This window comes from Rhamphochromis longiceps, linkage group LG9 (genome assembly GCF_057381845.1).
Source record: "Rhamphochromis longiceps isolate RC_006_pf linkage group LG9, R_longiceps_female_GT1.1, whole genome shotgun sequence".
Lineage (NCBI taxonomy): Eukaryota > Metazoa > Chordata > Actinopteri > Cichliformes > Cichlidae > Rhamphochromis > Rhamphochromis longiceps.
Genome location: NC_140565.1, coordinates 15,517,124 through 15,543,216, shown reverse-complemented (window position 1 = coordinate 15,543,216; position 26,093 = coordinate 15,517,124). Strand labels below are relative to the sequence as shown.

At 40.8% G+C, this 26,093-nt stretch overlaps 1 protein-coding gene across 1 annotated transcript in view; it reads right to left on the bottom strand.

Moving 5' to 3' along the window:
- The window catches only part of ctnnd2a (catenin (cadherin-associated protein), delta 2a), a 285,195-nt gene extending 262,408 nt beyond the window's left edge, over positions 1-22,787 (bottom strand). Inside the window, exon 1 of the mRNA XM_085418472.1 lies at positions 22,477-22,787. The gene's annotated coding sequence lies outside the window, so the exon portion shown is untranslated. The remainder of the gene's footprint in view (positions 1-22,476) is intronic.
- Positions 22,788-26,093: the final 3,306 nt, after the last annotated feature.

Here is a 26,093-nt window from a genome sequence, read left to right as displayed (position 1 = left end):
ATACGTAGAGCTATTGCAACTTTAGCACTTCTGTGACACAGACTAATGTATAACTCTACTGTAAGCACACCTATAACTTTGAAAACCTCTATGGAGGTAGCACAGCATGTATATTTAATGAATTTTTCTGTAAGGCGCAAGATATAAAAATGTATTTTACTTCTTTTTTTTTTTTGTTGTAGCCTGGAGCGCTAAACATGCACACACATATATATGCACACAGTTCAGTCAAGCAGCTGGGAAGCAGCGAGATGGTTGACCTAGATTGGGTGCTGGGTTTGAAGACATGCGGGAGAAACCATCTGCATACAAAGTCAGAAATCTCTAGGCCAACAACCAGGGAAACCAAGAAAGAGGGTTAGAAATAATTACAACTTTTTCCTACTACAGAATACGGTAAAACTTCCTCCCTGTAACATGATTTTTTCTATATTTATAGCAGAGACAGGAAAGACAATGCTTAATAGCCAAGAAGAACACACGCCCTTTGAGGAGAAAATCTTATTTCAAAGTTTGTTTATTGCATAAAATCTTGGAATGTCTACTTTATACACATTATGACTGTTTTATTGTGAAGCATGCCTTTCCCACTAATTTCAGTCAGATATAAATCTGTCTCAAGCTTCATCAAATTTAAAAAGGAATAAAATAATTTTACTTTCAATTGTTTTGGCATTCTCATTAGATTGCTGGTAGCGCCCTTGACTTGAAAATCATTTGTATCCAAATCCCGATGATTGGATTACACAGTACACCAGTAAAAAGTCAGGTCAATGCGACACACAGGTAATGAAATAAAAGGTGAATTTGGTCATTAAAAACAGAATCAGCCTGGAAGGAATTAAGGCTTATGAGCAGATTTTATCACCTTGTCTAGCAAGCTTATACATACTTTGTATCATTAACACATCTGAAACAAAGATGTCACCTCATGGAACAGGAGCTGTCAGCAGAAAGCAGCAAGTAACAGATTCTACTGTCACCTCTGACAACCAGGATGTGAGACACAAAGGAAGCTACAGTAACTCAACCCTCTTAGCAACAAAGATGGAGACTATGCAGTGTGGAGAAAAAAATTCAATATGTGAGCAAGTGAAGGGAAAAAAAGAGCTCAAGAATAGAAGAAGTGAAGTAAAAACTGGTTTTAGACAAAAAGAAAGAGAATGAGAGGGAAGATCCAACGCAAAGGAACAAATAGGATACAAAGTGAAAGAACCCAGACATATTCTTTCCTGGGCTTCACTTCTGTCTTTGGTCTCACACCTCCCTCTGATTTTCTTCACACCTGTCAGAACAGTGTGATACCTGTTAATCACCAACCAGCACCGTGCTAACCGCACACAGCCGCAAAGGATGCAACGAAAAAGACTAATCTGATGTAGAAAGTGGAAACTCTCAAGAGAAGTGAGCCAAAAGCTGTGACGACATGGATAAGTAACCATTTTTGTGTGAATTCAAGTTTAAATATGCCACACATCGCTAGAGTACCCAGTTTTTCAATGATTTGGACTTTTTACACTTCAGTGACTGAAATATGTGTAAGACATGGTTCATTGATGGTGTACAGTGTTCGTGGATTAGCTCTAAGTTCGATATTTTAACATCACACAAGTCACTCAGCCAGTGAACCACTCTGTTTCTTTTAATAAGTCACTTTCTTAAATCTAATCTAATCTTGAGCAGAAACCATATTCACTTTTGCAAAGACATAGTACAGACTTCTCCCACAAAAGCCTATATATTTCATTTCTGTCACCACTGTAAAGTAAGTACGCATAATAGTAGCCTGGATTCCAAGCCCACTCATTCATATATATACAGTGAAGGAGTCAGAGCATTTGTAATGACATATTGCGTGAGCAAGAACCCAATCCTTCCCTGAAGTATGCAAATGCATGCATGTAATGATGTATGATATCCTAAACCCATTTATAACAAGAAAAATATACTGTAGTCTGCCTTTTAAGAAAAACAGAGATGAAGTCTGATATCTAACAGATGCCTGGGGGAAGGCTACTCGTGGTTCCCGCTGTTTCTCTACAGCCAAAGACAGCTCCCTGTAAATCTCAGAGGCATTGTCCTTCATAAACAATCCTGTATGGACACACAAAGCAATATGCATTTTAAAGTGTTTTTGAATCTTTATACATTTTCCAGTGAATAGAATCTGCCTTAACTGGCTTTAAAAGTTTGACTTTGCTTTCTGCTTTCTGCTTGACTTTTGTTTGAAGTCTTGACTTTGTGAAAATTGTAGCAGAGCAGCATAATGTATGGTTTTCTTCCAGCCCCTGGGGTGGTATATATTAATACCTATATAATTCATATTGCTATCAAAGTTAGTATTTTTCCCTGACTCGCCATGGGAAAAATATAACATAACATATTGTTATAAAACACACTGCTGCTCCTCTCTTCGATGTTAAGGATGTTAACAAGCTATAGAAACCACAGTCAGAACAATCCTGGTGGACCTCTCTGTAATAGCCTAATTACACAAAGTTTTTGCTAAAAAATTATTTCATTTTTCTATTGTGTGAAACTATACTTTTGAGCTTTTATTGGTTTCACAGAAACACAACACACACACACAGTTTAAAGTATTGCAGCAGTGTTTTTCAGTCTTCTTTTTATTGATTGGGTCCAGTTTCAGCCACCTGCCTTGATGGGTAACTGAAGCATCACTTGCCCAAAAGCACAGCTGAATGCCATTTGCTCAGGCAGAGGCCACGTTAAAACCTTCATTAATGTAATTGAAAGAAGAGTCTAGTTTTACCGCTGTGGGAACTTGTTCTAAAGACCAACTTGGTAACTTTGCTATTTGGAAAACTGACAGATGTTAATAATGAGCCTGTAGAGGAAATCAGGCTGGTGATAGCCAATGAAAATAGAAATTAAAAACTGCTATTACCAGCTATTTGCACTGAAAGCAAATCTTGGAGCTGTCCATGGTGCTTAAAAAAAGGCTGCTCCCCCATTTTTTCTCTCCTTTTGCTCACAAAGTAGAGATATGTGACTATAAGTCAGTTTTTGCACTGTACATAGTGTTGCGCACATGAACACTATACACAGCTCAAGGTCATTCATTAACTATTTACTAAGTGAAAGGCATCTGTCTTTCTCTTCTGAATAGAGCCAAAGACCAAACAAAAAATGTAAAATGACCTTCTATATAAAGCTACTGTAAAGTCAAATACAGTCTGTGTGTTTGCATGTGTGTGTGTGCATATTATCCACTGAAAATCTTGTAATTTAGGAAGAAATAGCAGCATGGCTCATGGAAGTCATTGTTCACCCAAATCCGAGCCACTGCCTTTCATGATAACTAACCTGCTAATGCTAAAGACAGGCAGAGCAGAAGTGTGACTGACCTGAAAGTCATTCTTCTAAGAGCCACACAGACGCAGCAGTTTGAAACACTTAGGGACACTTAGAGGAAGACAGAGGAGAAAATGTGAGGAAAAGGAAAAAAGGGAAGAAGGCGTTTCTCAGACAGAGAGCAATGGCGGTATGGTGGGTTCAGATGATAACCTTGACCACAGCTGTCATCACACGCTGTCTTGTGTGTGAAGATATGATTGGCATTCAAAGGGGCCAACATTTACCTGGCTGTTATCTCTGAGACAGCAGACCTGAGTCAGCCTGTGATCTAATGAAACAGTCCATTCCTCTGTGACAAGACCAAAGGGGAAAATGAGATATAGCAGGTGCAAAAGAAAAATGGGTGGCCATTTCATATCTGACTGTTTTCTTTGGTAGTTTTGTTTTACATACTGTCGCAAAAGTGAGAATGTTCAGAAACAAGCAGGAACTGTGACACACAAACAAAGGGATTCAATAAACCCATCCCTTTTGCTGATGCCTGACTCCTTTTGAGATAGCTGTTGGTGGCGGTTGGGGTTTTTTGTGGTTGTTCTTCTTATTTGCATTACAGTCTTCCACTTCCAATTTACAGTGTGACATCAGCCTCCCCTCCCCCCCCCCCCCCCCCCCCCCCCCCCCCCCCCCCGCCCCGATCCACCACCAAAAAAATAGGGCAGCTACTTGGAGAGTGGGAGATCGAAGCTCACAGGTCAGTATTCTAAATTCGCTGGATAGACGGAGAAAAATATAAAAAGATGCAAGACATGAAAAGAACAAAGAAACAAAGAAAGGACAGAGTGAGAAACACAGATGAGCAGTCTTATGATCTTGTGGGGGTTCTGTTGCTCATAGACTCAAACACACACACACAAAATGCACATTTAAATTGGTTACATAACTAGCTGTTTGACAAACAAAAATAGAGACATAGAGTATAAACCGCCTCACTGGTTTTAAATCAGCTACCAGTTAAAAAAGTATGGGTTGGAAGCTGAAAAGCTATTTTTACTTGCTTTTGAAGCAATGCTTTGTTGACTTTGTAGAGGCTCTGAGTAAAATATGATGTTTCATTGAAAAATAAATAAACCATTAAAGATTCAATTTTGTCATGTGAAATGAGTGCCAGGAGAAATGTTGACACATTTAAGGTTACTGTAACAGGCAGAATTTGATTACTCACAATATTTTTTTTCCTCTCAAGAAAAACCCCCCACTATCAGTGACATTTTAATACTACATGATTAATTCTCAGATGTCAACAACATGTTAAACCGCTTATATAAAAGATACTGTGTGTGCACTGACTCACAACTTGTATCTTGTGACACTACACTCCATCCATTCTGGTAGTTTCCAGTTTATAATGCAGCTTACCACAAGATAAAGTTTTATTATTTCCATCCATAGCAGAGGCTTCTGCTGGCTGTAGAGCTCACCGCAATATGAAACCTATAAAGCCACAATGCAGAGGCTGCGCTGTGGTGTGACAGGAAGAGTATACCCCTGAGACTGGGATAAGAGAGGCGAGGACTGTGGCCATCCGCACATCCTATCTCTCAGTCTCGACACTTCGTAGATTTATAATTTACATGAAGCAACAGCGCTTGCAAGGACCCACCACACGGGCTTCCATCCAGATTTTATTTCTTGAACGCTTTTCTGCACTTACAAAACCACTTGTTGAGTAAATATCTGACTGCAGTATGTTCCAGATTCACTGAATGCTTCTGTTAGACTAATATATTTTTTTTATATAAATTATCCAAAAATAATTAACTTATCCGGGGACTGATTTGAATAACAGCAAAAAGTTCTGAATGCGTGCATGATTAATGGGGAACTGACTGTTTCCCCTCCTTAAAGGTTTCTAATTCTGCCAGTTTGTAGACTGCACAACTTTGAGACTGGTATTAAAAAATACCAAAGTAATACTACCCACTTGCCTGGAGGGTTTCCTGGGAAACCGATATGGCTGAGCATTTGATTCCCATTGTGGCCAAGTCCAATAACAGGTAGAGTTTGCAGCATTATTAGAGGTTTGACACTTTTGGAAATCCAATACCTAACACATTATCCTTTTACGATCACTTGTTACAATTATCATTATGTCACTTTATCAAATGCACCCTGCCTCTCGGTGCATCATTAATTAGCTTTTTAAATAGACACTCATCAAGTCGAATGTGACTGCCTTTTATACGTGAAATATGAAAAAAAAAAAAAACATCATTATCTTTACATTAATTGTTCTGAATGGATTCTGAATTGAGACCTTCTAATGGGTGACGCATCCATCTGAAGAGGTGACACCCATGCACACAAGCAAGGCTTAGATGTTATTTTAATGCTCTTCCAGCTGCTCCAAGTCTGAAAGTCTGCCTGTTGGTTGTGTTTGATCCCACTGAGATGCCGTACATCTGTCACAGGCACGGAGATCCCACTGGGACTCTGCTGCCTCGCTTCTGTCAGTATGATGTCATCCTCTGGCTCATTCACCTTGCCTTCTCTCTCACTGTCACTGCCACAATGGGTATTTTGTCCAGTATTCACCAGCCTGCATCTCTCCGCTGCCTTCCCTCTTAGTCCTCATTCTCCCTTTTTCCCTTTTTAAAAACTAATGTTTCCGTGAAGGCAGCTTTTAAACACCTTTCGCCATTTTGTAATGTAAATAAACTGCATTATAATTCTAATTTCTTTTGTGACATGTTTTTCTGCGTGTGTGTGTGTCTTTTGCTGCCACACCCATTATGCAGAGCGCGCTCCATCATTACCAGTAATAGAAAAGCTTGACTATTTAGTCTGACAAGAGAATGTGTGTGAGCATATGTGTGTGAAGTGTTTAAATGTGAGGGGCAAGCGTGAGTGTGAAATAAATGTTGCTGTGCTGGCATTTCTGTTCTAATGTTGTTGTCATATTCTCCTCCTTATCAGCCACTGAACACATTCCTCCACACCGACAGATGCTTGGTGCATGCACCGCGTTTCACCGTAATTTCAACTGTTTGTTTGGTAGTGCCTAAATATGTGCGGCTTGTGTGCGTGTGTGTCAAAGAGACAGGGAAATAGAAGGAGATAGGGCAAAGAGAGTGAGATAAATGCATTCAGCGCTCATTCTCTCTGGGTCCAAAGCCCTTGGGTGGCACAGAACAGTTTCACTGTGTTAATCTCTGTGTAATAACTGAATCACAGCGAAAACAATAGCGCTCTCTGTCCCTTTTCACCAGCCAAAAGGCCTTGGGGGTGCTAGTTAGTCTGTCTAGTTGTGAATAAAGAAAGTGTCTGCATGTGCATGCGTGCGTGCATACACGTTTTTGGTTCAAAAATTGAAAGCCAGACACAGAGCGCTCTATCTGATCTGAATAAACTGAGCAAGGTTAAAAGATACTTCCGCAAAAAGAAAGACACGTAAACATAGACAGGACAGAGACAACATTGGATTCATTATAAACCCATTCCACTGTGGTGCAATGCAAAAAGGGAGACGAGTGAACTGTGTTCAGGATGACTTTCCGAGATGCTGTGTCAAGCCCAATCCATAACATTGTATCTTATTTTAAGGCATTCAGTCGCTCCTCTTTTATATCCACCGTTCCTCTGAGGTGTGATCAGGCACTTGGCATCAGCTGTTACTACAGGAGACATATGGGACGTCAGTGACTTCCCCTCCTGGCTTGATTGTGGCCTCTTACGGTGTATGTGCATGTGTGTGAAGGTAACAAATGGAATCTGGGGAAACCAAGTCATCAAGGTTATCTGAGGGTTGACTGTGTCTAATATATCAGGTCTTCTCAAGCATCTGATAGAAAGACAGCTTGAAGTTTTAACAAAAGGACTGATTGCAAAAGCACCATACCCTCATCTGAAGACCTCAATAACACTAAGCACAGTGCATTTTGTTACATTTGATGAACAACCGTTGAAGTGTGTAAAAAATGAAAGAGAAATTAAAGTCCAGATAAAAAATGTAAAAGGTCGATAAACTGGATAATGGAATTTAAGCAATGATAATTTAAGTAATGATTAATGATTCAATACCAGGAGCATAAAAAAGAAAATGCACAAACCTCAGTTCAGTTATTTCCACTGCATTCGAAAGCAGAATATGTTCGTCTGCAGTCTTTTGTATCTGACAGACGGCTCAGTTTTAAAACATCCCAGACTTCCCATGGGAAGCCACACAGGAGAGGCATCAGCAAGATCTCTACAGACCGACCATCAGCGGCAACAGACAAGACTCTAATTAGGTCAGACATAACATGAAAAGGAGGAGCTGGGATTGAGGTGGGTTGCGAACTGTCTTGCTGATGCAGCCACGGGCGATTGTAGCTCAAGAGTTGGGAGTTTGCCTTGTAATCGGAAGGTTGCCGCTTCGAGCCCCGGCTTGGACAGTCTCGATCGTTGTGTCTTTGGGCAAGACACTTCACCCGTTGCCTACTGGTGGTGGTCAGAGGGCCCGGTGGTGCCAGTGTCCGGCAGCCTCGCTTCTGTCAGTGTGCCCCAGGGTGGCTGTGGCTACAACATAGCTTACCATCACCAGTGTGTGAATGTGTGGATGACTGGATGTGTAAAGCGCTTTGTGGTCCTTAGGGACTAGTAAAGCGCTATACAAATTTACCATTTACCATTTACCACAGAGATCATCATACATGCTTCTATCTAGATTTGATTACTCAGATTCATTTAAACTTACCTGCTGGTCCAAAACGTCTCTCTATAACAAAAAAGCAAACACATGACTTTTATTTAAGCTTCTCTGCAATGGTTACCTTAATTTTAGAATTGATTTTAAGATTATTGTTAACTTTTAAGGCCCTCAGTGAGCTCATGCCACAGTACATTTCAGATCCCCTGACACCGTATTCCATCCTGGTTGGGACCTGGGCTCCTCAGCCAAACCTCACAATCCCACAATCCCATCTGATCAGGGGGTTTTTTCTGTCAGTGCACCCATTCTCCCTGAGGAGATCAGATTGCTGAGTTATATCTATGATGTTCCATCCATCCATTTTCTCCTGCTTATCCTTTTCAGGGTCGCGGGAGAGCTGGAACCGATCCCAGCTGCCTTCTGGCAAAAGGCAGGGTACACCCTGGACAGGTTACCAGGCTGTCACGGGGCTAACATATAGACACAGACAACCATCCGCACCTATGAGCTATTTAGAGTTTCCAATTAACCTACTATCCCCACTAACTTCATGTCTTTGGACTATGGGAGGGAGCCGGAATACTCGCAGAGAACCCAGCAAACATGGGCAGAACATGCAAGCTCCACGCAGAAAGACTGATGATGGAATTAAACTCAGGACCTTCTTCCTGTGAGGCAACATGCTGCCCATTTCTGTGTTTTCCTTCAAAATAGTTGTATTACCTTTTCCTATTGTTCATTGTTACATAATTTTCTTTAATCCTCACTTTTAATCTCTTTTTGTTTCATATTAATAACTTTGTAACTTTGTTTTTTAAAGATTCTGTATTATCATTATTATTATTGAGGAAAGTTAAAGTAACTAAGTCCTTTATTGCATGCCATGCAAAGCGTATCAGCTGAGCTAAACGCTGATGTCACCTGGCACTGAGATCAGCTGCTAGCGGCTAATCTACGACGACTGTGGGCTGAGCTCAACTTCGTAGCCTGTCTGAAATAATGCCGTGCCAAATTTGTTACTATGGGTGCCATCTCGTACTTTCAGCCTTGCTGGGTTATAAACAGCATTACCGGGATGTATGAGAAAAGCAGTATGCATGAAATTTCAACCGAAACAGAAATATGTATTTGTCTATACAACTGTATAAAGATTTGATTATTTTCATATAATTGCACTGTTTATTTGTCTAGCTGTTTGCAATAATCCAAGGCAAATATTAATATGGATAATCCCAAACTTTTTTCCATTAATCACTGACCAACAGTAAGGCAATCTGTCATGTAAACTAAAATAATCCGATTGTAAGAGCTGCCAGGCAAGCATGAGAAAGATGTTTGTCTGATGGGAGAGATTCAAACTAGGGGATGCCGACTGCCAAACCGCTCTTCAGCCATTTGTCTTTGTTTTTGCTTCTTCTTGTCAACAGGACTGAACTGCAGCTGGTAAATATCTCTGCACATTATGAGATCTAGAAGAACCATTTATTTTTAGGAGCCATTCTGCAAATGTTTAGAAAGTCACGCTACTTTGTTGGCATTCGCAAACACACTGAGGCACACAAGCATGCAACAATGCGCTGACTAAAATATTACCAGCCACTACAGGAAAAAAAAGGTAGCAGAGAGGCAGCAGAAATAACCTAGAGCAAAAATTAACAACATGATGAATTTTGCACAAACTGTGATGCAATTTTAATAATGTAAGAGTTGTGGATTGACTTTGACTGGCTACATGGTGTTCATTAGATTTGTTTAACGTCAGGTTAAACTGGATACCTCTGAATTAATGCATTTGCAAGATTTACATCAAGTAGCAGATTTTATGTCAGTCTATACAATATAAATGGCAAGCACGGACATAATTGTACTTCAGCGATAAATTAATCAAATTCATATTTTGTTTACTGGCCCTGCATCAGAAATTTTAGGAGACTGCATCACAATCGGTTATATCTTAAAGCCACCGTTATTCCCACACCAGGATGTTAATGGCAGCTACACACACAAAAAAAAACAGCATTTTAAATTCACATTCCCTTTGCGGGAGATGAAAATGATGCGTATAGATACAAAGTTAATGAGTCTGCATATTTGCATAAAAGAATACCTGAAAAAAGTAATTTATTGAATAGTGACTACCATGAAAAACAGTTATGAGAAGCTATGAAAATGAGACAAAAGAAAGGAGATTAATAATAAATTCCTATCTTGTTGTGTAGAAGAGCAGTTTGCTCTGCAAATTCTACTCCAAAGCCACTTCACTACACCTGCACTACCACTCCATCCAGCATCTGAAGCCTTATTAGTCTATTCTTGATCAAACAGAATTGGTACTTTTTCTCCCCGTACTTTGATGTACACTTCACAAAGTCTAATCCCCTCCCTCTACCATCCCATTATATTACTTCATGCCTGCAGTCAGCCGGTAATATCTGCGCTGTCATAGCAACCAAACCAACAGAGCTAATAGTTACCATGGTTTCTTGACAACTGGACCTTGATGGTGCCATAATTCTTGCCTGTAACCTGCTGACCCTCAATTTACCCTGCAGTGTTTGGGACAAAGGCAGAAAAAATGGAAAATGGGTGTATGTTTTCTTAACTGACTCCTCTGGGAGACTTTTTGTGTGCATGTGTGTGTTTGTCTGTGCATGTCTGTATATCATAACTACACCTACAGTAGGTGTATGAGCGAGACACAGCATGGTGCCATCTCCATTCAGCCCCCACCAGCCAGCCAGCCAGCCAACAAAGAGTGTCCGCTGCTGGGCATGAGGCTGAGGGTGGCAAGCCTCCTCTGGAGAAGCTGGTGGAGACCTCTATGCTTCTCTGGCCGCCTGCTGTCTTACTGAATGTGCCATAATGGCAGAAAGAGTAACACTGCCTGACTAACCATGAGAGAATGAAAATTCAATTCGCTGCACAGTGTGAGAGCAGAACATCCCACGCTGTATACAAAACAGAAAAGTGTGCATTTGTGTGTATACACGCATATCCACATGTGAGGTCCCGATGTATGACACGACTCCCTCGCAAAATTTCCCATCACTGACCCATCAAAATACCTCAATATGAGGGGAAAAACAGGAATTGACTGCTCTTAAAGCAGGGTTTGTTGCAATACTCTCCTGGAGGAAGACATGGAAGTGATGTAAGACTTTGAAACACTTGACGAGATCTAAAAAACTTCCACTCCTGGCTCCCCCTTTCCCCTCATGTCGCAACAGTTTAAGGCTTGGCGCGCTGGCGGGTTAAGAGCCTCCAAAAGATCAAAGTCAGACACCTCACTGCCTGTGGTTTCATTAGACCCTGTGATCCCAGATTATTCAACAGTTCAACTTGTCACGCATCAATGAAGAAGAGGTCGAAGCCTTTAGTTCGTTTTTTTCTCCTTTTTTTTTTTGCAGAATAAAATTAACAAAAACAATTTAAAATTATTCTTTCTTTTCTTTGGACAAGAGATGTCATTTCTTTATAAAGACGCCATTGGGTGTGTGGGTTAGAATAAAAAATAAACCAAGCAGTGTGCCTCAGTCTTCTGACATTCTCAAATCATAACCTGTGCAATGGGATTCATAAATGGTAAATGCCATACTGTAAAAATCACAACTATCATTTATATGTGACCTTTCGCGTTTGGAAACAATAACAGTGCCCATCTGCAGAAAGTAGGTGGGCAGGTGAGGTAGCTTTCCTCTAATAAATGTAATTTTGCTCTTTGCTTGCCATGTCTGTGAAATCAATATCATTTTATTTTTTCTATTGGAGAGAAATACACAGTCTCTTTTTCGGTATGAAAACCTCTGAGAGCCAAAGGTTCCGCTGAGAAAACATCTTCCATCATCCCATGTCTGCAGTGCAGATCAAATTATCAGAAGTAATGTCACATAGGCAAACTGGAAGCAGTGCAGCAGGGAGGTACTGACCCAAGTCTCCCTCCTCCACAGTTTTCTGGCAGTGGCTTCCTCTTCACTGCAGCCTATGTCTGCACACACGTGCATGTGTTTTTGTATGTGTGTGTGCAGAATTCCCTGGTTGCAAAGTGGAAGTCTGTTGCGAATATAGAGTATAAAATCAACTGTTTGTCTTTTGGCTTTCTTGTCTTGCCTATCAGTAGCCCACAGAGAAAAGGGAGGAAAGAAAAGAGAAATGAGAGTGACAGAAACTGTGTGTGTGTGTGTGTGTGTGTGTGTGTGTGTGTGTGTGTGTGTGTGTGTGTGTGTGTGTGTGTGTGTGTGTGTGTGTGTGTGTGTGAGTTTACCATTTCTGTGCATTTCTGGAAATCAGCAAGCATTTTTTTCTTTCAGTCCTTTTCAAAGCCATCTTTCTGACACATAAAGACTTTCATTCTAAATCCCTGGCACAAGCCCAGAGCCAGCAGATTTTGAGCCTAATTGGCCTAAACAACAGCGAGGGGTATCTTGTCTTTGCAAATGACTTTAGTTTTTCATAAAGAACGTGCGGGTGGAATTTGTCTGGCTTGTTTAAAATGTTCCCCCAAAGCAAGCGAGTCTCAAAACTAGAAGAAAAGGCACATGCTGCACAAGCCAACAAAAGTTAAGCGTTATTACAAAATTACAGACAGAACAAGTTAAAGACCAGATGGCATTTTAAAATACCAAGTCACCATTACTTTGTTACATTTTATTAAATAATTGTTGTCAGCAACCCACACATTTTCAGTTTCCTTATCTGAGTGCAAAGCTAGCTGTTGGTGAGAACAATCAAACCTCCTCTGCATTTCTGTTCTTCTCTGCATCAATGGAGCTTCTGTCAAATCTGTACCATCAAACAGATGCACCCAGTGGTTTTTTTTTTTGGTTTTGTTTTGTGTGTGTGTGTGCGTGTGTGTGCGTCTGCTACCGAGATACAGTACCTGACAAATCTCTAAACACACCCAGCAGATTCCATCCGTAATTGGTACACTCAACAGTGAGGGGCGGCTCTGCTTCAGGAACATTTCACGAATAGCCTGTGGGCCACTTTTAAATCCATTTCATGACTTAGAACATTCCAACACACAAAATGTTTTTCACTCCATTTCTCGCAAGCAAGAGACAGCGGAGCTGATGTACTGCTGCGACGCCACTGTGTACATACATCGTTAGAAATTCATGAGCTGCACAATATCTAAGTTAATTTATATGCGGATATCACCAGAGAGTTACTTGATGAATTATACATCGCAGATGCAACCCACAGAAGACAGATGAGTGAAATTAATGTGCACTTGCATTTCCAGAGCCCGGTCATAGCTGCGATCTGCACAGTACAGGAGACATCAGAGAGAATAAAGAAGTAACGACAAACGCTATTTATAAAGCAATTTGATGCCAAATGCGCAACAACAACAGTCCCCTTGCTGTGGTTTTTGGTTTCTTCTCTATACATTTTGAAGAAAACCAAAAACAAGATTTCAGAGTGAATCTGAGTGTGGTCTGCCGGAGGGAGTACAAGCCTCCAGTCAGCCTATGAATATCATTCTCCAGTTTTTCCTAAGGAAGTTTTAGCTGGCTCCACTGGAAATCTATTAACGCTATTATAATAGTAAGTTTACCCCTTCAAATCGTGTAATTAATAGTAAGGTGTGAATTCCTAAATTTTCTAAGTTACACCCTCTAATTCTTCTTCTTATATATTTATATTTTGCTTTAAATCTGTAACTGCTTTCCACAAAATAACACAGTGAAATTACCATTATCTCCTGAACAATTTGGCTTTGAACTGCCTTTCATTTATTTTCATCTTGGACTGAGCTGCATGTGCATACTTTGGTTGCTAATAGAACAGTGTGTTGTTGAACATTCGAAAGCGTTCGGAGAAGGCGTGTTGCTCATCCTTTGGAAGACAGAAGGGGCAAATTAAGGCGCGTGAGAACATAACTCTTTAATCAAAAAAATTTTAATGATTAAACTGACATAATAATTAATAATAATTATGCACCCAGCTCTTAATCGCTTAATTTGGAAGTAAAACTTATAATTTGGGACATTTTTTTCAGCACTTTTGCACTGATGATCTGCACATTTTTGCAGAAGATGTTCTGCAAAAGTTCAATCAATCAATCAATCTTTATCCCATTATCCATCTTGGAAAACTCCAGCTCCTGCTTACTTAAAAACCTGATTAAGAAAAACTCCTCTGTAAGAGTGGGGCTTACAGGCCACGTCCAGCAACACAGGAAGACATGCACCTCCATCTTCATCGACGTGCCCTTTGCAGGCAACGAGAGATTCACTCTTGTTTTAATCGAAAAACACCCAACATACACAGCCACTCTGTATACTGTTAATTTAAAAGAGAACATTTTGTTGACAGGGATACTGTATAACAAAGGATGCCCCCAAGAGGAACTGGGCATAAATAAAAATGCTGAATATCAGAATAGAGCACATGCAGCTTACTTGGAACAAGTACAATGTGTAGCTAGACAGAAAACCTGCCTTTGTTAGCTCTGGGACTGTGAAATGAAATCGAATAATGTGGACAGCAGGGGCTAGGGCTTGACTGTGGATGTAGCTCTCCAGTGTCAACACACATCAATAAACAACCTAATAAAACGCCCCATGGTCAAAACATTATTTCAGCTGCTGTTCTACTCTTAGAAATGCTCACAGTTAAATCCTCCATCTTCTTTACAAATCATGCTATGTGGTCTGCGTTGTGCAGGTGGCTGCTGCCTCTGCTGATGATGTCACCGGCCATTTTTGTTTTTCTCCAAAGTACCTCTAACCTTCTTTCTTCTTAATGTCAGCCTCCTCCTTTCACTCTCCTTCTTTTCTCTCCATTGATCCAAGGGGACACAAATGCACACACACATAAGCCCTGCACACCATAGCAATAAACTGAGAAGTACCAATCTATAAAGGGGTCATATTTTTCTGATTACTATCTCCTTATGTCTCTGTCTTTCCTGTCATTTCCATCACATCCCTTTCTACAGATGTAAGAAAGTGCTTGACGGACGGATGGAAGTAGCCACAGCAATGCACAGCTGATAAGGATCAGTATAGGCTGCTGATGGGCTGTCTGCTGATCCCACCACAGGCATCAGGCATGGCATTTATACCACTTGGCTGCCCTCAAGCTTTTAAGAAACACTACTGTGTGTGTGTGTGTGTGTGTGTGTGTGTGTGTGTGTGTGTGTGTGTGTGTGTGTGTGTGTGTGTGTGTGTGTGTGTGTGTGTGTGTGTGTGTGTGGCATCAGGATTACTCAAGACGAGAAAGTAAGAAAAATCTATATGTTTTTTGGAAAGGACAGTATCTAGTTTATTACACAGTTAAATATGATGTTACAGCTGCAGCTGTTATACAGATGTAGGACAGCTGTGAAATAAAGAAAAGTGCATTTAAATTAATATCAAATATTATTCTTGCATACTTCAGTAACGCTTTTTCTGCCTTGCTAGTGATTCTAGAAAATCAATATAAAATATTTAACGCTTGATTTCTCAAACATCTGCACTGCTGTTAGAGTGTCAGTGTTGTGTTTATAGTAAAACTACTGAAGAGCACACAACTGTGAGAAAGAGACTTTTTTCACGCTGTATTTGACAAGCAGCTGCCATGAAAAAATGAAAGTGATGTGCAAACTGATTGTGACGTAAGTTCCCGTAATTACAGTAAATATGAAACCCTGACAATAAGCAACAACATGAACCTTTGATGTTTTGAAAGAACTTACTTACCTTCCCTCATCTGCCCTGCGATCCTCTCTTTACTTGTAAAACTTCTGCAGGCCAGCCAGATGTGTATGCCATTGAGAGTGCCTTAAAGTTACAGTGTGGAATATCTCACCGCTAGATGTCAGCAGACTGCAGTCAACCTCTTTTTTTTCTCATCCCTCCCAATTTAAGTGCATAATCCTAAATACAGTGGCTGCTACAGGACAGAATTCTGGCTGCTGTTCATCTGTAGTGAGTATAGGCTGTCAGACTGCTGTTTACCTCAGCTATCAATATGTGTCCAGGACTTTTTATTATGGAGGAGCCTGTTGGACTTTGTGAAAGGATTCTGATGCTATTCAATGACTCAGTGAAGCTTCTGTAAGGTGACAGTGATACTGAGGTCAGTTGTTGAGGATATCCTGAAACTTTCTGTAGATAAGCACTGCTGATTTTGCCGCTGTTAGCTCCTGTCAGCCGGCGTTAGGTACTTTCTTTTAAGTGGATCTAACACTGTTGGACTCAGGTAGTTAAACCCTCATACACTATGAGAATGTAATCAAACTGTTTATCAGAGGGAAATTGTGATTTTGCATATGATACCATCTGTAGCCACATACATTAAAATCCAATTACAATGACTGGCGATGTTCATCTCAGTCACTAGATTCAATATTCACAATATAATTTTTTTTTCCATTAAATAACTGAAAAATTGACTGACTCTAAATTTAAGTTTACAATGTTTCCAATATCTTTTGCTAACCTATAAATCTACCAATCCCAAATGAAGGAAATTAAAGAAAGTTTCATCCCGGAAACAAATAATAAATCAAATTAAAGCAATAAAGTATTGTCTTTTAATCCAATATTGTTTTATGTTGATGTATGTTGATGTGTTTCTATTCAACAGATAATAGTTTTCTGCTTGCTGCACATACACAGACAATTTCACAATTTGCTTAACTTTGCATAGACTAATTTAGAAACCAGGTGATTGCTAGTCCTTGACATTCACAACCAACATTTGCTTAAATGTTGCTTAAAATGAATTTCATGAGATGAAGGTTAAAAGAACAGATGAGAAAACACACACACACCTAACTCTTGCAATCAGGCACAGGTGTTCATATCCCATCAAACATGTTATTTCCCACTTGACAAGCAAGAAAGATAATAGTATGTTGCTGTGCAGAGAAACTATAGATGAAGCCAACAACAATATACCTCCCTGCTTCCTGCCACGCAACATGTCATTATCCTAAGTCTTTTTCTCTCCAGTGAGGCGCCACATATGCTCTTAACAACTGCCGCACTTGTTGCAAAGTGCATCTCTTGATATCAGACCAATATATGTCTCTCATCCTAATTTCACACCATGATTTTACCCACAGGTTCAAAGTGCAGGTCTCTCCAGGAACAAAGCTACAATTCAGTGTTTTAGTCAATAACAAGCCAGCAGAAAGGACCAGGCAGGTGGTGAAACTGTAATGCAGGCAACCTCATTAAAAGAATGTCAAGGAGCTGAACAAAACAACAACAACACACATATGCACCCAAGGACACGCAGCAACAATGAGGCATACACTCTCCACCCTCTGAACAAATACGAATCCTAATGACAAACCCCCATACATGTAATAAAGGTCACAATCACACACACTGACACACTTGTCATACATGCACAAGCCAGCTCCGGGCTTCATTTTGGCCCAGGGAAATCAGGATGATCTGGGCTCCAGCTTCTCTTTGATGCTCAATTACCTCTGGCAGACCTGGCTAGCTGAGCCAATTAATTATTCAGCCTAGCACAGTAAAGTGTGGTAGGCACAAACACGATGTCACAGCAAGGTAACCGCTGACATACGGCTCACTGTAGGGCCCGCGCTAAACACACATCGTTAGGTTTTAATATGCAGCATTTTCATTTTTGACACTAAGAAGTACAGCACGGTGCCGTCATGTGGCTTTCCTTGTCATCCTGTCATTCTGCTGGGCATTTTTTTCTTCACACTATTCTGTCACTTCTTACATTTGATGATTCCCGGTCTCAGCTTCCCTGCTTCTTCCTCGTCTCAGCGCTTATAATCCTCTTTCGCTCTTCAAGCTATGCCACTAGTTCTCAATTTTTTCCACCACGTCATCTTTTCACCCACCTCACCTATCTTTTTTTTAATCTCTTTATCTTTTTGCCACTTCCCTCTTCCCTAACCTGCATGCTTGACCCCCCACGTCTTTGTGCTTTTTTCTTGTCACATCACCCATTTCTTTTATCTTCCCTTTGGCTTTTTGACTTCTTAATTTAATTTCTTTACTACTCTTTTGTTTTCTCATAGTAAAGAGTAAAGGAAAAGAGGGAGGATAATGGAGTTGAGGGGAAGAAGGAGGGCAGTGGGCTGACAGAGGGAGTCCCATATGCAGCGGGCTCATTAGAAGATGGGAGGAGAGTCAGCAGCAGAGACACACTAGCAGGTATCCATACCCACCCACCCCCCTCTCTCTCTGTCTGTCTCCCTCACACATATTGCTGGCTTCCTGGACTCATTCCAACACTGACATATCACTATCTTCTCTCTCCCTCCCTGTCTCCTTCCTGCTGCGCTTCTGAAAGTCCTGCTCTCATTAATCACCACCGCGTACAATACACAGCAATTGGTGAATGATTTTACCTTTTACCACCTACCTGCACTATGAGGCCATATATTTTTACTATATGTGGCATCAGTGGAAATCGAGCCATAAATCCGAGGCATTGTTAAAATTGCACGTTTTTTTTCCCTCTTCTTTTACAGCAAAAAGAGAAGTGTGTGATTGAGGAAGACAAAATGCTCAAGGGCACTTAAGAAGCCTCCATGCCTATCTGCTGCATGAGCTTGGCCCAGCTTTCGTAGGTAATTCTCTAGTCTCAACACCCATCTCCCAAAACGGGGAGAAGCCCCTACCCCACCTTTTTTGTCAAAATGAAACTTTTCCATATGGAGTCAGAGAAATGCTAAGTAGCTATGAGAAGGTTGAAACAGGCAGATTATGTCAGTTACTCGGTCCAGCCAAAGCTGTAGCGGCTTAATGACACTGTCCAGTCCACTCACCTCCAAACTGCAAATTTTCTCCATCTTTTCCCAGCTTTAATGCGAAGGTCAGCAGATGGTGAGGATACATTAACCGTGCAGGCAGACGTGGAAAAAAAAGGAGGCCGCGTCACACCATCAGAGTCTGGTGATACTATCTCAAAAAATGCTATTCCCTGGGTAACCATTGATTTCCAGTGTTTAATAGTTGTTTTGTTTTCAACAGAAAACACTGTCAGTACCTTCCTTTCTTTATAAAAAGGCCAAAGCCTCAGTGACAAACTGAGGTCCTTCGAGCTGTGAGGTACTCTGTGTCCTCTCTGTCCTTGTCAAGGACACCCGAAGTAAGAAGAACAAGGTCTTGAAGTCAGACCTTTTAGACCGTGCACACCTACATTTAAACACGAATCGCCTCTTGTTTGCTTTTGTTGTACTCAATCGGTTGCAGCCTAAGATCAAAGGTGCATTAATACATTAATTGTATTAATTAACTCCTTCCTTTAGAAATATTCCATCTTTAGAAATAAACTTCCAAGTCCACACTTTGTGTTTAAAGAAAACAAGAAATGACTTACTGACCAGCTCAATAACACAGCATTACAGGCAAAGGTGATCCTCTTCCTGATGGGGCAAACTGCCAATGTCACGCTGATTGATGATGAAAAAAAAAATTCTACTTTATGACTGACTTAAATGTATAAACTTAACTGCAAAGTATCATTTCTAGAACATCCATCAGAAAGCCATGTTGGGTGCACAGCATTGCACCCTTGAGGGAAAGAAGAGTTATGTTTTAAAGAGGAGTGAAAGTTTAATGGTGCGGAACATGTATGTGATCTTGTAACAATCCCACTGTAATGGCGACACAGTAAAATTGTCCATTAGCGGAGGCCCATCTGTGTTTTTTATGTTATTAAACGAGCTCATAAGCATCAAGTCGCCACCACGAGCATCAAGTTATCTGATCGATGAGCACAGTGTGGCTGCCAATTAGCACCGACCCTATTCCCATGAATATGCAAATGAATCGATGCCAAGTGTATATCAACTGTCAGCTAATTGCCTGAGGCCTGAAAGGTTCTGAATTTAAGGGGACGTATGCATGTTTTTTTCCTTCATGTTCCATATTTATCTGTCTTTTGCTTTTCTTTTCTTTTTTTGCAGAATGTATAGGTGTAAACCACACGCACAACACAGCTGCCATTCAGCATCGGGGCTTTTGTTACACCTCAAAGAGGGACCACCTTTAGTATGAAGCTATATTTATTCAGCAGGAGGAATGAAGGAGAAAGGAAACAAGCATTTAATCTCACTTTCAGTCATGTATGTAAGCAGTTCCCTGTTGAGGAGACAAACACTGTCTACTACTGTGAGGAAATGTTTTGACAGCTTTTTCATCTTGCCTACTTTAATATGGAGGTCAAAGGTCAGATTTAAGTGTAGAACAGAACCCCTGGACCTCTAACAGATTCATTTTCTTGTGAGTTGACAGGTGCTGTAGGTACTACTGGTGTCAGACAGTGTCTGAGCTCAGTACGCTGTCTCGCTGCCCGAGTCACATGAATTATGAAAGGTTCTGAAGCAGGTGAAGGAAAAAAAGATGGAAAGTGTCATCCTACTCAGACACCTCTGTCTCAATATTCATTTTAAAGTAAGAATAGAAAGCAACATTTTATTGCTGACACCAAAATTTTACATTGCAAAGTCAACAGACAACACTCGTTATATCGCGTCCTGTTAGACTTGACACACTTGGTCAAATATCAAAGCACATGCCACTGAGAGTTCCTTTCGGCTTGTCTTGATCCTGGTCTTCACTCATTTCATGTGCACAGAATTGACCTCGGGCACACCATGTGGGGAAAAAAACATACCTGATGTGGTTTACAATAGCCTGTTTGCTGTGCTTAGTGAATGCCCAAGTCTGAAAGTCTCAATATGGCAATATGGCACCTGTTCACCTGTTTATCTGTTGCATTATCACTGCTTTGCACAACCAACTTGCACATTCTGATGATAAAAAAAAAAAACTCTTAACACATACACTCTTTTCCAATCTTCCCTGACCCAGCTCTGCTAAAGAGAGCATAACTATAATTCAAACTCTTCCATTCACATCAGCACTACGTATAAGGCCAGCTCATCGTGGCAGCTTGTTGGACTGTCGTCAGCACTTCATCCTGTGGACGCCTGCCAGACAGAAGCCCTTCCGTCCGATCAATAGGCACCGGCGGCTAGCTTCCCCCCTTTGCTCTCTTTCGCTGTCTTTCCCTCCCTCTCTGGGCGACCACAGTATAAAGACTGTTCTGTTCTGCCAGCGCAGCATAGTGATTAGGCATTAGGCCTGTGCTGCTGTGTGAATTAGCCTAATCTGTGTCCGCGATGAAGGACGAGGCTTTTCATGGCCACTGGAGACATTCACTGGACATAAAAGAAGCTAATCTTTAGAAAACTTAGAGGGGATGGAGCATGTGTCAGTATCTGTGTGTATGTGAAGGATGGAGATTGCGCAGGAACTGTTGAGAGAGTTCCCACAGTGATAGATCATTTCTAATGCTTCTTATCCTTCAACAGTAAAAATAAATAAATACATTTAAAAAAATCTACTTCCTGAGGATGTGCAGCTCATGGGGAAGAGGAATGTTGTATTGTCATTTCTTAAAGTACTGGAAAAGTGGATAAAGTGCTGGCTGAAACAGATTGAGGCTGCCATCCATGTAGGGCGTATGTGAGGAAAAATATATTCCTTTATTCTTCAGTCAGTTTGAGGGGAATTAGAGGAGACTGAATTGTCACAAGGCTGCTTACCTGGCCACAGAGGAAGCTGCCTAAACCTGCAGATCTCAAAAGTTTTTTTGTTTCTTTTTTTTTTGTACTTTTGCAGCAACGGGGGCTTTGATGCGACAGAGCAAATACTAGCACTTTTTCAATCCTTGTACATCCTTATGTTAGTTGTCCATCATGCACCTGCCCAAGAGTTGACTTGCAGCAGCCTGAACATGCATCCACAGCATGCCTACCAGCAGCCCAGCCCTCCTCCTGCTCTCCTCCACATCATCTGCTTGATATATTGTATGCCCTTGACAAACTGCCAGCGCCCAATCCCCCTCCTGCAAATGTCTATTGATCAAAGCACAAGTATGGCTGTGGAAAAGGTATATAGTCTCACCCATACTCTTATCTTTTTATTACCTCTGGTGAGCCAGAAACTTACAGAAAAAGGGGAGTTCCAAAAAAGAAGGGGAAAAAAGTCGATTGATTTAGAAGTAAAACGCAGTAAAGTCCAGACAGCATGAAGAATATAAAAACTTTATTTCTGGTTTTGACTTTCAGCAGTCTAGCAAATAAAGAGCACCTCTATCTCTTTTGTTGACACGGTGCCTTTTTGCACCTTTGGAGTACTTTTACGCACAACCAGTGGTGAATTTAGGTCAGCAGCCAGCTGGTGCCAAATATCTGTTATGTGTTGGGTGATCTTTGCACAGCAGGAGTCTTGTTCCTGCGATGAGCTTCACAGTAAGCTCGCTGTTAAAAGCAGGACATCATATTTAACTCAGCCAACCAGTTTCATAAAAACATACACGAAGGAACCCAAAAGTCATCTTCACACCCCCTGCGCATTCCTCCAATATGCAAGTCGTACTAAAATGAAGGACCAGAAAGCACGGGCGTCTGTGGACCCGACAGCTTCCACCTCTCTGCCCGATACTGTAAAGGGGAAAATAACGCGATGACTTACCGAAATGAGATCCTGGCCACTGTCAGGCGTCTCCTCGTTTCCCTACTGTCCCTGGTCCGCCCCTCTTTCAAGTCAATCCGCAGTGTGCTCAAATCAGAACGGAGCTGTGAGCCTTTTCGCTGCGTCCTGCGTCCAGAGTTGCCGGGGATGGAACAACCATTTGCCGGGATGCTGGGGCGGGGGTGCAAGGCTGAGGCATCCGCAGGGAGGAGGATGAGAGGGATGTGGAAGAGACGGGTGAGAAGGAGGAAGAGGCGAGGTACAAAAGCGAGGAAGGAAGAGAGAGAGAGAGAGAGGGCGAGCGAGCAGCAATGCACTGCAGCGACAGGGAGGCAACACCACCGGAGAGGAGAGGAGGCAGACAGCAGCCCTCCGTCTCGGTCTCGCGCTCACTCGCACATGCGCGCGCACGTGCAGTTCTCTGTTAATAGACAGATATAGAGCGCCATCTTCAGGTTGACGTGTGGTAGGAAGGTGTTGGGAATCGAAATCTCGTATTAAAAATCATCTCTTGCGTCAAGTGTACCATTCAGTTGAAACCTCCTCCATAAAACGCCCTTTATTCCCTCGTCTCTTGTGTCCCACCATCTCCGATCATATGTATGCCCAAAACCAACTCTTATCCTAAAGCAACCCAAAATCTAAATGAGACCCTTAATCCCACTGCTGCTGCACACACACGCTCCATGGCAACCAGGTCCCTTTGGGGGTTATGATGATGATCACCTCGCGTCGGTCCCCTTTTCCTTTCCTGCTGTTGCGTCGTATAAGTTTCCCAACGCCAGAAAAAACGGAGTATTTCTCAGATGTGTAGTTGTATCATGAGTTAATTGTCCTGGATTGACTGAGATGAGGACTGAACCTTTTATTTCATCTTTGTTCTTTATCTGGCTTCTAATTAACTTCCACCTTCTTCCTTTCATTCTTTTGATTTTTTTTTCTCTGTCTGTTTAAGAAGTCAGTTGTGAGAAATAGCTCTAATTAGCCGACGTGATCCTAATTTCTTTTTCAGTGTTGAAATGTCAAAACTGTATTAATAGATGTATACCACCACATCACTATTCATAAGTAAAGGCTTTTGCATTTATTTCCATATTATAAGTTTATTTTAGATCGCATAAGTTTAATGTGTGGCAGTATCGTAACTCTCCAGTTCATAATATTTTATATTAAATACAATTTTTTCTTCAACAACAGTTGTGGCATAAGTTCCTTTTTTCAGAAGAAGTGCAAAGAAATTAAACTACCCACATTAGTTTAATGACTGTAATGTTTGGGTCAGGATGCTGTTTTGGTGGTGAGATAAAAATAAAAATGCAGATTTAAAACTCACTCTAATGAGCTGTGGGGCTTTAATGCCTGTTTTTGGTCTTTTGAATGGCTTTAGAATAGACAACATATATATATATATATATATATATATATATATATATATATATATATATATATATATATATATATATATATATATAATGACAATCTGTTGTACTGTAGTATCATTATGTATTTATTGTGATTATTATTTTTTTAAATGTCTTGTACTTTTCCCCTGAAGACAAATAAGCAGTTACAAATTGAACTGAACTCAACAAATAAGAGCTTATCTACCAATACCAGACACATTTACTTCTTTAATTCTTTTATTTGAATTTAATCAGATGGCAGAGCAATAGTCAACATTGCTCAGTGAAAGTAAGTAGTAAATACAGTTTGAGATTCATCCCCATGACAAATGCAGGTAAGCCTGACATCATGTAAGGTGCTCTTTTATTTTATTTTTTAAATTAATTGTCAATCAAAGTGAAGGATTTTGGCCAAACGGTGACTCGGGATATCGATCCCAAATATCTATTTTTTTGTTTATTTATTGTCAGTATGTGTGTGTGTGTGTGTGTGTGGGGGGGGGGGGGGGGGGTGTTAATAGCATCTGAGCAAGATTTTTTGAAATTATTAACAAGCACAGCCACTGACTCACCTCTCATTAGCTTCATCTCGCAGCTACGTCAGAAAGACAGGGAGGATGGTGTTCTCTCGTCACTGCAGACAGCCACATTTCTCCCAGACAGCAGCTGGTGTCATCATAAACAGGCAGAGTTGGGAAATTCAATACTGGAAACTGTTCTGTTCTTTTCAATCCATTTTAATATTTTTAACAACTTTATTTGCTGAACTTCAGTCAAGTCTATGTTTAATTAAAAGCATAGATCAACTTTCTATTGTAGCTACTGGTCTGCATATGTGTTCCACTTTTGTCAAGTTACCACAAAATGTTTTAATATTTCACTTCCTATGCCTGTTCGCATGCTTTTCTTTTTTGTGTGTTCTTTATGCGCTCTAACGCCATATGGAATCGTTTTGAATTTGTTGTCTTCATCTTGCACATATGGGCAAAACTAAGTTGCACTATCATCCCATGCTGTAAGCCAAAATGGAATTTAAACGCTAAACACTAAAATCTCTTACATATTGCAAAAGATTTGCCTTTATTCTTCTGAATATCTCTGCCTGCTGCTTACCAGTCTGTTTAAAGACCAGAAACCGATTTTGGTGAAGCTGGAGAAGTTAAAAAATATATATATAAAAAAACAAAAACAAGGTGAATAGGGTGAGTTCAGTTTGTCTTCTGCCTCTTACTTCCGCTCCCAGAGGATCACGAATGGAACGCAGAAATGCAGGTTTAAAGATTTACCACTAGCTGGAGCTAGTGAACTTATTTGTCACCCAAATAAGTTAAAAACCATTCATATTCAAATGTTTGCGTCTCTGATATAGATTTGTGAAAGATAACGACACGTGTTAATGTTGCAAATTTAAACAGATTCATATTTTGGAGGATTAAATTGGCTGATTGAGTGGCCAGCTGTGGATTGAAGGAATGACATTGCTTTAAGCATTACATTTGCAGCTTAAAGGTCATGCTGGCTCTGTTAACAGAGGCTTAGAAGTAGTTTGTCAATTACATGCAAAATATTTACCACGGTTGTGTCCCTAGAGATGTTTTACATAAAACATTGCATAATTCTTTCTTCTTTTTTTGGGTGGCGTGCCACAGTGTACAGTCATGTCCCTGGCATGCCCGCGAAGTGTGTTAAAGTCCACTCGTTGCAGGAAGTGCTGATTTGCCCTGTGTTGAAATACATTTCACCTACAGTGGACTCTCACAGTTACCATCAAACAGGCATATTTTAAACCATGTATCCAATGCCATTATTGTCTTTTATTCGGTCAAAAATGTGACCAAAGTAACCCACCAGCATTTGTTGGGAGAGAAAAACCCACACAGTGTTTTAACAATGCCTGACTTTATTAATGCACGGGAAGCTCAGAGACAAACAGGTTTTATTCAAATGGACTATGAGGTACAAGGAAACAGCTTTATTGGAACTAAAACCAAACAGCGTGCCCTCTTCTTGCTGATCTTGGAAAAGAACTCGCATAGTCTGTGCTGAGTTACGAGAAGGACAAGTTTGGCATCACGTTCTTGAAGTTGGCTACGAAAAAACTGCAATGACTTCCTTAAAAAGATGATGACACGGATTGGTCCCTGCCCATCCGCCTCTTGAGAGCTGAAAGAACACGGACCTGAAGGGGATCCTGAAGACCGAGGTGGAGCATGT